Here is a 13,171-nt window from a genome sequence, read left to right as displayed (position 1 = left end):
TTACTATTTTATCTGGGTTGACAGGCCCGGGGTTGGACTAAACGTCACTAGCCATTAGAAAAGCCAAAGCAATATTTACACAAAAATTGAACAGAATGGAGCTGGCCTTAAGAGCGAGAAAATTTCTTCAGAAACAGTAGTTCTGAACTGAGCTCAGTGGTTGAACCGTAAGTTCCAATAGCAATGCGATATGCCTAGATCGTAAAAATACAACAAAGTATAACAGTAAAATTTTTATATATATTTTTTATATATATTATTTTTTATTGTAAAAAAATCTATTCTATAAGTTATATATATGTAAAAGTATATTGTAAGATCAAGGTAGTGTCCAAGTCTGACAAGAGATTAAATAGTAACAAGGTAAACGTGTGTAAACAAGTAACCAAGTAAACCGTTGTTCTTTCGCTTGACCTATAAGAAAAGAAGAAAAAAAAATTACACAATATTTTGTAAACAAAGGGAAGAAACTTTTGCAAGAAGGAAAATTTGCGAAAATTATGGACCATCAAAAGCTCCATTTTCGATTTCACAATCCAAATTAATGCCCCATAAAGTAAATTATGAGGATAATGCTACTAAGTATATCAAGACCGTATTAAAGAAAAAAATAGTCATGTTGAAGAAGAGCTACTTTGTTCATCACTGTAACGGAGAGAGTTGTGTGCACTACTACGAGCTTTGAAAGCAGTTTCACAAATACAATAAATAATCACAAATGCAAAACATGCTACACAAATATCAGGGTGCTAAAATTGGCCAGACAACTTTGATTTTAACTGTAAAATACGATTGTTTTATCAAATGTATCTCTCCTGTCTCTGGGCCCAAAGCGATATTTTTTTCTGCCATGGATATTAACGTCGGAAAGATCAACCCCCACCCCCTATCGCTTTGGGCACAGATACAAGAGAGATATATTTGATAAAACAATCGTATTTTACAGTGCCCGGATCTTGTCTGTTTACGAGCGGAAGAGAGGGGGACCTTCCATGTAGCATCAAACAAACTACATTTGGTCAGAATGTACTTCCGTCATCATGATGGCAGAGCGTACTGCGATTGAAACATCATGACTAAACCTACCTCTTTTGCAACTGCCATGGCCTGATACTACTGACAGGGGGTGGGGGTGGGGGTTTTCAAAGTGACGTTGAATCAACACTTAGTTTGGCAGTGTGAGCATATGGATGCCTACCCTAAACGAAGATGGCAAATTTTTTTGCCCGCCCACCACATTTTCATATGCAAAAATGACACGAACCGAACATTTTATTGATGTCGGCTTTAGCAGTTAGGACAGTAGGTCATTAACTAGCTATATTTCAGTTAATATATAGCTAGCTAGCTAGCTAGCTTATTATATGCAGTGCGACTGGCAAAAATTAGAAACCTGATGAGGTTTGGGAATACTTAAATGCATTAACGGTAGCTACCTAATAGCTAGCTAGCTATAAAACAATAAATAGAAAAGTAGAAAAACTTGCCTTGAAGATGGTCAACGAACAACAAAACCAGTGAGATCTTCAGTGTACGGAGATGTAACTACCAGTCAGACAGCCAAAACCGGAAATATATTTGGTTTTATTTATATTTTAGCTGTATTTCAGATCTGATCTGATCAAATCAGTTTCTTTCTTTTAAAATGTCGTTTGGTTCTGGAAACTCATGATTCCTGCATCCTGATTGGCTGATGGGTGGAAAACGGCCTTTGGATTAAGTAGGCGGTAATAAGGTGGTCGGGAAGCTGACTAGGGACGGACAGAATAACACACGAACACAAAAAGGCAAGCCGAAATAGCTACCTGACGGCGCTGACCAAAAATACAAAAAAAAACAGAAAAAACTATAAAATTTAAATAAAAAATCCTCTCTTTTCCATCTTCTTTTTCTAAAATGACAGATAATAACTTATCTTTACTATGCATATATATATATACTAGTCGATAAGGCCCGTGGAGAAATCCACTTAGGCAGGAGGACAATGTAAAAATTGGTTATTTTAGACCTTTTGCTGATGTCAGCAGTGCATATGCGAAAACAAATTGACGAAATTCAGTTTATCCGTTGTCTCTATTGTGTAGAGCTCGATCATGTGCTTTTAATGAACTGAGGGTTTAAAAATTATGCTGACGTCAGCAAAGACCCGTGAAAACACACAAAATTATTTTTTTAGAAATTTGTATACCTGTTGCCTTCAACGTATAGATCTTTAAACGCTGATCAAGAAAATGTATAGGATCATGTACCTTTGACAAACGGTTACGGAGATATGGTGGTTTAAATGATTTTTGATGACGTCATCAACCCGTCCATTCCGAAACGGATTCGGGGATCCAGGTTTGGGAAACTTACCCAAATTGGTCCCAGGTGGTCCCTAGTTACCCACGCGGTGAAAAATCATTGACGTCACCACCTCGTTTCCAAGTGATTTGGCCTCAAAGTTTTAAGTGCACTGTACCGGCTTCATTAATTTAATATAGGATATTGACGTTAAAGTAGTGTTATAGTTACTCAAAAGTTACTCTAAAGTAGTTACTTATCCACTATAAAAAATTTAGAATTTTGTTTTCACATTGCCTCTATTGTGGAGAGCTTAAAGCACTGATCAGGAAAATATATATGATCATGTGCTTTTGATGAGCGGTTATTGAGATAGGAGGGTTTAAAAATTTTGCTGACGTCAGGAATGACCCGTGAATTAACAATAATTTTTTTTGAGAGATTTGTATTCCTGCTGCCTTCATTGTATAGATCTTGAAACGCTGATCAAAGAAATGTATAGGATCGTGTACTTTTGACAAACAGATGCAGAGATATTAGGGTTTAAAAGTTTTTTGATGATGTCCTTAACCCGTCCATTCCGAAACGGATTTGGTGAAAAAAGTTACCCAAATTGGTCCCAGGAAGTCCCTAGCTACCCACGCAGGAGATGACGTCAGTTATTTCCACCCGTTTCCAAGTAATTTAGCCTTAAATTTATAAGTGCAATGCAATGGCTTCACTAATCTTATTATACTTTCCTTTGACGTCAATATTGCTCTAACGTCAAAGTTTGCTTATTTACAGAACAAATATATAGGCGATCCTTTGACGTCAATATTGCTCTAACGTCAAAGTTTGCTAATTTACAGAACAATTATATAGGTGATGTTTTGTGGACTTTTTCAAAGAAATTTTATCCACTTTGCAAAAGTCACAGACAGAACTGGCGTATTATTATATAGACTAGTCGATAAGGCCCGTGGAAAAATCCACTTAGGCAAAAGCCTAATGAAAAAATAGGTTGCTTTAGATGTTTTTAAAATCTTACACCAAATATCAAATGTCAAATAGCATTAAATCCTCCACACAAATCTTACACAAAATAAAAAAGAACAGCATGCAAGGTGCAAAATCTAGTTGATAAAAAGTTAAACATAGACACTCACAACATAGACACTCACAACATCAACACTCAAAACACCAATTTCACAAAACCGACAGTTACAACACCGACAGTCACAACACAGATAATAACAATGTTAGAAATAACGCATCTCAAATATGTACATCTTATAACTGATTATGTTGAAAACCCTCAGTATTTTATTCTGAAATGTCAAAAAGGAGGCCTGCAAAGAGTTAGCACAAATCAACAAAAATAAGTTCTTTACACATTTTAAATATTGTCTTTCCCTTAAAAGCTTTTACAAAAATATGAAAAAGCGATAGTTTGGAAAACATCAAATTTAAATCTGGAAAAATCAGTCACTTCGGTTGCATACCATCCTCTCCCGCAAAGTTACACAAAATGTAAAAATCAACCAGTTAAGAACACAAAAAATTTCGTTTTTAGTATGACGATCCATACTGCCCTTTACCAACAATTTTAAACCTAAATGTCAAAAAATCAATAAGCATGTTGTATATTGCCATTACCCATTAATCTTCCACAAAAAGGTTATGAACCACATCAAAATTTAAAAAAATCCGTGATTTCAGTGCATACAGTCCATCCGTTTAGATTACAAAATATAAAAAACAAAAACAGTTTCAAGTCAGAACATTAAGTGATTTTTTTATCATCAGCAAACATTTATCCCTACAAAATTTTGTAAAATTCTCAAGAAAAACAAAAACGTGAAACCATGGAATTTTTTGCCACCAAAAATGACATCACATACAGTTAGTTCTCCCCAACAATAGTTTATATTACGAAATATAAAGACATCAGCTTATACAACAGCTTACAGTGAAGTCTGATCCTACAAAAATTTGTTCTTTCAGTATATATATATTGCATGTGGTTTATTTCCACAAAAATTTACACAAAAATTTCAAAAACAGCATTTTGCAACACAAACAATTATAAACTGACTTAATCATACCATCCTCTCATAATTTTTTTTAACCCAAAGTCATCATAAACACACGTAAATTTCCAATCAAATGTAAAAAAGCCCTGTAAAAAAACCTGGCGTATTACATATAGGCTGACAAAAGTTTAACGGGATGTCAGAAACAAAACAATAAAAATAACTTAACACACACACTTTAAATTCTATAAATTTCGTTCCACTTATCATATTGTGGTCCCCTTTGTAAAGTTCACAGGTAATGTGAAAAAATTATACTCTATGGGCATAACAATGAGTCACACCATCCTAAAAGTTCAAGAAAGATTTTGTAGCTAGCTTGTTTCATCATAATTCGTGTTCGAAAAAGAAGATATAGGTTAGAGCTAGCTAAGCTTGGGATGGGAGCCTTAAAGCTCACATTAGCTATCAGATAACAGTAGCTAACACACCCAGTTAAATATACTTAAACTGGGGAAACTGGGTCTATAGCTAGCTATTCATGCTTAGTAAAAGACATTATAAAGAGAAACAATAGTAATGTAAAACAAACCAAAGTTTTCTGTTTGTCCAGCAAATTAGTTTTTTAGCCAGCTAACAGCTTTATGTAGCATGTTGAATTTTAGTTCAAATACATTAGTTACGCACCAGGGGACACATTAATTATGCAAAAAATTGTAAACAAATATGGCTAGCTTTTTTATTTTAAAAAAAACGCGGTAAAAACTTTAGGAATTTGGAGCTTTAATGGATTTTTTTGAGAATGCGATTTTGCTTGACAATTTTAAGTATACTACATAAAAAAAGTGACACGCAGCTTTAACGACATAAAAACGGAACGTCTAAATATATCAAAGTTTTTACTTTTTCTGAATTCCAATCCACTTGAAACTCTAGCATGCATTTTCTACTTCTAACTTTACTTTACTACTTCCTAGCTCCACTCTTCACTTCCGAAGTAACTTCTTGTGGCTTTCAACTTTATTTTGCTACTTCTACTTCTTTACTTAGAGTTTTCTTTCTCTGAATCACTTTTTGCACTTTTTTCAAGACGAAGGGACCTTTCTTTTGTGTTTTTTTGCGGTGTCGAGGGACACCATTTTTGGAATGTTAGCCGTTAAATTTATTTCAGCAAATCAAATTGAGTCGTTTTCATCACGTGACGTAAACAAAGTAAACCCGCTAACAAAATAGACATATTTTTTTCGGTAACATTAAAGATTTTAACGGCAACATCAAAGGAAAATCAGCATATCCACTTTGCCTGTCACAGAGACACTGGACTGGCGTATTATTATATAGACTATTATATAGACTCGATAAATCCCGTGGAGTAATCCACTTAGGCAGAAGGACAATGCAAAAATAGGTTGTTTTAGTTTTTTTGCTGACGTCAGCAGTGCAAATACAAAATAAATATATTTTTTTAGAAATTTGTAAACCTGTTGCCTTCATCGTATAGATCTTGAAATGCTGATCAAGAAAATGTATATGATCATGTATCTTTGACAAACGGTTGCAGAGATATCAAGGTTTAAAGGTTTTTTGATGACGTCATCAAACCGTCAATTCCGAAACGGATTCGGGTACCCAGGTTTGGAAAACTTACCCAAATTGGTCCCAGGTTGTCCCTAGTTACCCACGCGGTAAAAAAAACATTGACGTCACCACCTCGTTTCCAAGTTATTTGGCCTCAAAGTTTTAAGTGCATTGTAATGGCTTCACTAATCTTAATTAACTTTCCTTTGACGTCAATACTATTTTATCGGTAAAGTTTGGTAAATTACAGAACAATTTTATAGGCGATGTTTTATAGAATTTGTTAAAGAAAATTTTGAAGAATGTAATCCACTTTGTAAAAGTGACAGACAGACACACGGAACTGGCGTATTATTATATAGATGAGATTACATGACTTTAACAATCCGCGAAAAAATACCGAACATAATATTTAACACTCCCCCCCCCCCCCCCCCCCCCCCCCCACCAAATATTCAAAAACTTGCAAAAACATTAAAAATAAAAAATATGCACAATGTTTAGGTAGCAAACTTCCTTCGTAGTTCTCCTAGCTTCCCTTCCAGTTTGCGAGTTCGTCATTTTTAACGTACTCGATTGGAATAAGTTTGTTGACTTGTTTTCTTAAAGTCGAGATTCTGGTTCGTACCTAGGCTCCTCTCACTTGATTATTACGTCCCTTTAGAGCTCGATTACAACTCCAATTCTCCATAAAAATCTTGGCATTTTTTCTTCATGGATAAGAACGACATCAATAAGATGTACGGTTTCCTGATTACAGTTTTTTGAAAACAATCATGACTTTTTCGTAAGTTTACTAAATATTTTTCTCGCAATTGCTCCCAAAAGTGCTGGATCAAAGTGTTAACTTTAGTACTGTATGATGCGATATCAGAAGATTTGTACGACAACTGAGCGCCGTTGTTGGACATATGGTAAAGCGGTCTGCCAAACAATAGATTATCTGGCGTTACACGGTCTTCATTTGGATAAGGTAAGTTAAAGTTTGATTATTTAAAATCATTTTCACTTCGAACAGCATGATTTGCAGCTCTTCGTAAGACAATTTAGCGTTTCCTAAATCTTTTCGTAACTATTCCCTAGTGCTATTAACGACACGTTAAAAAAACCCATGCCAAGGGGCTAGCAGTAGATTATAATGCCACTGTACTCGCAAGTTTGAGACGGAACTTTGTATTTCCTCTGGTACAAAATTGGTACCGTTGTCGAAAATAATGTGATCCGGACAGCCTCTCTGTACTATAATCATACGGAAGCTTCATATAAAGGATTCTGAACTTAGATTTGTTGTTAGGTCAAGTAGCACTGCTCTACTGGCTGCAGATGTATATTTTACAATTCAAGAATTGTAATATAAAATTTATGAAAAGACCCGGAGAAAACGGACACACTTGGTTCGTCCAAAACTGCCGACTGGCTTCTTCTTTAAAAAAGATAAAGTAAAAATACAACCATGTGACAACAAATTCACATAGCAATACAGAAGAAGAACTAACAAATCACATAAAAACAATATGTACAACATCAATTAATCAAAATAAATTTTCAACTTTCACATTCTCCTCCCTATTATTGCAATCAATGATATTTGTCTCATAAACGTCTGCTTTCTTTACCAACAACAGCAGCCTTCCTACTCCCAGTGAAAGTCTGATCCTATTAGCATGTCAACTCCTCAGACCCCGAGTCAGCTAACACAATTTTCCAGCGCAAAATTCACAATTTTTTCTTGATGAATAAACTAATACGGTACAGAAAGACAATTTACAACAATATTCTTACGTGTCAACTTTACGTTGACGGTAACAATATCGAGATTTTTTGGCATAGCAGTGGTGTGGCCAAACGTAGAAATTTTTACAGTTTCGTTAGAATCAGTTTTCAAATATAGCATTTTGCGAATAAGATGAATAAGACCTTTGGGATCCAGAGTCAAACAAAACTTTAGCCTTGACTTGGTGGCGAGGGCTACTTGCGTTTTCTAGCAGAACGTCAGTGGTTTGCAGTAAAATGTTGTTGATATTTTGCATGTTTAGTTTTAGAATGGAAATGATCATCAGCCTTCTCACGTTGCGTAATAATCGATGTTATAAACACCTTTGCAATAGGTGTTCAGGTTTTTGTTTTTCAGCATTCTCTGATCTTGTGATTTTTTTTAAAAAAAAGAAAAAGCAAAGTTTGGCTTTTCTTAAAGCTTCCTTGCGAGCGATACTATCAGTGGTAACGTCACATTTATCAGACCAATGATTTTTCTTACAAAACACACAACTAATCCTATCAGATCAAGTCAATAAGCCTGAACTAGGTGGTCCTTGCTGATCAAACTGCGAAACAAAATTTTTCTTACCAGCTTCATATTGGTCTTTGCGGTTTCGAATAACAGGATTGATTGGTACTATACAATTTTCTCGAGTTCTATATTCATCGCGAATAAGTTAAGGAGTTAGGATAAATCCCAAAACTCTGTGCGAATTTCTTAAACATCTCGATCGTTGCAAATCTTCTTTAATTTAAACAACTCGTTCATGTGCGCGGTTATTATCATCTGTTTGTTGCCATATCTTTCTTTGAGAACTTTGATCGCGTTTTTATAATTTACACTTGTTAGAGGTAAACCAGAGATAGAGTGAAGGCCATCCACTTCAAGATAATAACGTAAACAAAAAGCCTGATGGCTTGAAGATTTCCGCTATCAGCAGATATAAAAGTATGGAAGTAAAGTATGTCATATAGTAATCCTCGAGAACAAAAACGAGATGCATGTTATCTGCAACCAAAGTGTAACAAGTTTAAAAAATAAACAATAAAGTATGCCCAGCGTAAATATCTTTTCGTTCTTAGGACGAATTTCTTAAGTTATTTGTTGTTGTTGTTTTCCCAGTCGGCATATTTAACGATTTCCTTGATCACTTATTCCCGGCCAAAAAACTGGCCGTCGCAAAATAATCATTTTCGGTCGTATATAAACAGACAGCCTTGCCTTAGCACTGAGGTGGAGTTTGCTGAATTACTTTTGAAATCAATATATCAGAGGCAAAACAAAACAACAAAAAGGAATCTGTTGTTGTTAATTTATTGTTATTTAAATTCCTGTTTCTACAAAATCGTAGGGATATCTCTTTGACTTATGGCCACTAATTATGATAATTAATGTGTATCACGTGCTTTTCCATTTATTAAAAGGTATGGCCAGGTTTATTGCATAATTTAAACCAACTTCGAGTGGGAGAGAGTGCCCAAAGTGTGACTTTAAAGATAGTTAAAGAACTATGGAGATAAATAATTTTAAATCATAAAAAGGGAAATTCCGAAAACAAAATATACAGACAATACTTTCTCAATAAAAAAGCAACTAACTGTTTGACAAAGAAGCACCATCATAATAATAACGATGGAAATGGAGCTACACATGTACTCCCGCATTGAATAAATTTTGGGTGATAACATGTATCCAGCAAGGGCGTGGTCTATTTTGCAGTGCATTTATAGTCGTGTGAATCGTAGAATGATTTGCAATTGCGGGTCTGTAGGCGGAGAGTTTGCAATTTCAGTATAACATTAAAACATGTTTTGATCTCCAGTTTTCAATAAAATTTGCAGGTTAATTTTTTTTCTCTATCTTTCAGTTTTTACAATAAAATAGATAAATAAAATGCCAACAAGGTGATTACGTGCCTTTAACGAGGGTCTCGACGTCAAAGGTGTTTAGAACATTCTCATGAATATAGATATTCTGAAATCACATGATTTTTTCTATTGTATACAAAAATAAAACTCCAATGCGGTAAAAAACGCAAATATCATATGGCAAAGTGCTGTAGGAAATATCACCAGAAATACGAAAAAGCATATTTTCTTCCAAGTTTAAACCTGCTTTCATCTTAACAGTGTCATGGATTTTCAAAGAAGTCTAAATTTCAGCAGATGCTGGATGTTCTTATTTTTTACGCTCTTTTAGCCTCGAGTGTTCTTTGATTGTATTATATATAGCAATTGTAGACCCTTTATTTTCTAATTATAGTCTATGAAGGTATTCTGGCTGAGTAGGTTTTTAATTTTTGGCAAAATCTCAGCCTCAGTGCTTATAAACTAGATTCTTTATAAAAAAACGTGTTCTCAAATTTACTGTCGGCAAAAAATTGTCAACATAAACTAACATTTGCCTGCTCTAAGATGTCAAACTTATGTTCACGTCAGCTATTTTTATTTTGTTTGTGATCATATGCTCCGATACACGAATACAAGTTAAATTTAGAGAGAAATTTATGAGAAAATGAGAACAAAACTTTTGTAAGTTTAGTCACATCCAACATCGGCATTCGCCTTGGCCAAATGCAGAGTTGTTTCACTTTGTATGACTTGGGTGAGAATGGAAGTAACAACGATAGTGGTATGGATTCCATGTTTGAGGAAAACAAGTTAAAGGTACCGAATGCTGATACGTTACCAAGCTGCAAGTTTGACCCACTAACGTATTATTTGCTTGACGACCAAATTTTTCCTCTGAAAGATTGGCTCATGAGACCCTTTCCAGGCAATGACGCATCAGAAGATCCAAAAATCTATAATTATCGTCACTCTAGAGCACGCAGGGTCATTGAAATTGCGTTCAGTCTTATGGTTGTGAGATGGCGCATATTATTAAAACCTATACATACGATCACCTGTGGAAAATGTTGGAAAACATCTATTAGCATGTATGCTGTTGCACAACTATGCACACCAAACGAATAACGCATCATATTGCCCCAGTGCGTTTGTAGATGCTGAAGATGAAAATGTCAATATAAAACCAGTGGAGTGGAGAATCTCTGTAGAAAATGAAGCAGGTTGTTTTCAGCAAATCAAAAACAGTAAAGGTAGAAGAAGCAAAAATGAGCCTATCGCCATGAGAGATGCTTGGGCAAGTTATTTGACCTGTAAAGATGGATAATTACCGTGGCAACTACAAGCTCAAAGTAGTACAAAAGCAACACTTCATCTAGATAAAAATAGTTCTCTACACTTATCTAATAGTCTTGTGCGACATTTGCACTTCTTTGTTTGGTTCGATTTTTTCTTCCTCAGAATATTCTTCGTTTTTTTTTCATCAGAGAGAACGGCGCATTCCTCGGTATATTCTTCAACCAATGTTTTTATAAGTAACAACATTAGAAGTTAAAACACACCCGGATATAAATTCTTAAAGCCAAAACAAAAAACTGTACTCCTCATAAATCTCATAAAGTTTTTTGAACAATGGCAGTGGCAATCCCTGATTGATTGACTTTTTGTAAGAACTTCTTTTTTAAAGAATATTTTCTTTAAAGCAAAGATTTTGCCCTGACTCCTAAGACGTAAAGCAAACATTTCGATGCCCAAAACATACGCCCGTACTAAAAATAGTAACTGACCGTTTTTGACAAAGTCGAAGGAATTCGCAACTTCGTCCCATGCATTTTGTTAAAAAGCTATATCTGGAGTCACATGAAGTTTTAACAAAAAGTGAATATATAATTTAGAATTTTTCATGCCAATCTGTCAGGTGAGTCCAACTTGTAAAAGGATCCCTTTAAATTTTGATTCTCAAGTTGGTCAGGACAAGTTGTTAAATGCTAGTATGTCATGTTTTACAATAAAATAGATAAATAAAATGCCAACAAGGTGATTACGTGCCTTTAACAAGGGTCTCGACGTCAAAGGTGTTTAGAACATTCTCATGAATATAGATATTCTGAAATCACATGATTTTTTCTATTGTATACAAAAATAAAACTCCAATGCGGAAAAAAACGCAAATATCATGTGGCAAAGTGCTGTAGGAAATATCACCAGAAATACGAAAAAGCATATTTTCTTCCAAGTTTAAACCTGCTTTCATCTTAACAGTGTCATGTATTTTTAAAGAACGTCTAAATTTCAGCAGATGCTGGATGTTCTTATTTTTTACGCTCTTTTAGCCTCGAGTGTTCTTTGATTGTAATATATATAATCGTTATTTGCTATTCTGTCTTTTTAATGCAAAGGAAAATATCCTGAAATGTGTAAATCGAAGCTGGAGAGTCGTTAAGCAATACGGCTTTAGAATTAACAGTTGTTTAGAAAGTTGTCTGTTTTTTTAGCAAATTTGAGGCTAGGTGTTTATTTTTGTGATTGTTAATAAGAAAAGTATTTTTAAAAAAACCCTAATGATAGAATACAAAAGTGCTGTAGTTCCGAACTGTATTCAAGCAAATCACCTGGACATGATGTATTTTTTGACGCTTTTTAAGATATAGCTAATTTTAGCAACTACTGGAGTAGATTTATAAAGCCAAACAATGAAAACAAAATTATATTTTGCACATTCTAAAAAAACACACAAACATCCCCTAAAAAAATCCACATCACAACATTCATTTAGCCTTGAATAAATTGGGTTGATGATGATTAGCATATATTTGGGATATTCGTTTTATAAACTGGTTTTGCCAATAATTAAATTTGCTGTGTGTCGTTGAACATTTCAAGCTGTAATAAATAAATTAATCACGTTACCCGTGATTGCTCTCTAGGAAAATCGACCACTTCTCTTCTCGTATTAAAAAATACGAAATACGGAAATTTCGTATTAAAAAATACAGATTTCGTATTATAAAATACGCGTATTTTTAAAAAAACGAAATACAAATTTTTGTATTTTTAAAAATACGAAAATCTATTTTTAAAAATACAAAATTCGTATTTCGTATTTTTGAAAAATTATTTCCTATTTTTAAAAATAGAAAATTCTATTTTTAAAGATACAACATACAAAATTCTATTTTTAAAAATAACTATTACGTGTATCAAGTGAGTGGGTTGAATAAACTGAATAGAAAAATTACTCAATTTTACAAGTTTGTGTTTAGTAGGTGTTAAATTAGCTCAATGATTTCACAGGGACTTTTTCTCGTCATTTTAGAACGAAATACGGCAACTATAGAGCTTCGCAGGGACGTTTTCTTGTCATTTTAGAATGATATACGGCAACTTTAAAGCTTCGCCGGGACGTTTTCTTGTCATTTTAGAATGATATACGGCAACTTTAAGCTTCGCCGGGACGTTTTCTCGTTATTTTAGAGTGAAATACGGCAACTTTCAATTCGTATAAAAAATGAAACGATCTCGGAGACGATCCCTAGCCAGACATTACTTTTTTATGTCTTTGTATTTTAAATCTACAGGGTATTTTTAGAAATGCGTATTTTTAGAAATACGCGTATTTTTTAATACGAATTTCGTATTTAAAAATACACGTATTTTTAAATACGAATTCCGTATTTTTTGAAAATACG

The 13,171-nt window shown here is 34.2% G+C and overlaps 1 protein-coding gene across 1 annotated transcript in view; it reads left to right on the top strand.

Annotated features, from left to right (window-relative positions):
- The window catches only part of LOC130630184 (uncharacterized), a 34,655-nt gene that overhangs the window by 7,660 nt on the left and 13,824 nt on the right, over positions 1-13,171 (top strand). The window lies entirely within an intron of this gene.

The sequence above is a fragment of the Hydractinia symbiolongicarpus genome, chromosome 2 (genome assembly GCF_029227915.1).
Source record: "Hydractinia symbiolongicarpus strain clone_291-10 chromosome 2, HSymV2.1, whole genome shotgun sequence".
NCBI classification, from domain to species: Eukaryota; Metazoa; Cnidaria; class Hydrozoa; order Anthoathecata; family Hydractiniidae; genus Hydractinia; species Hydractinia symbiolongicarpus.
Note: the sequence above shows the minus strand (reverse complement) of the source record. Positions and strands in the feature narration are given on the sequence as shown.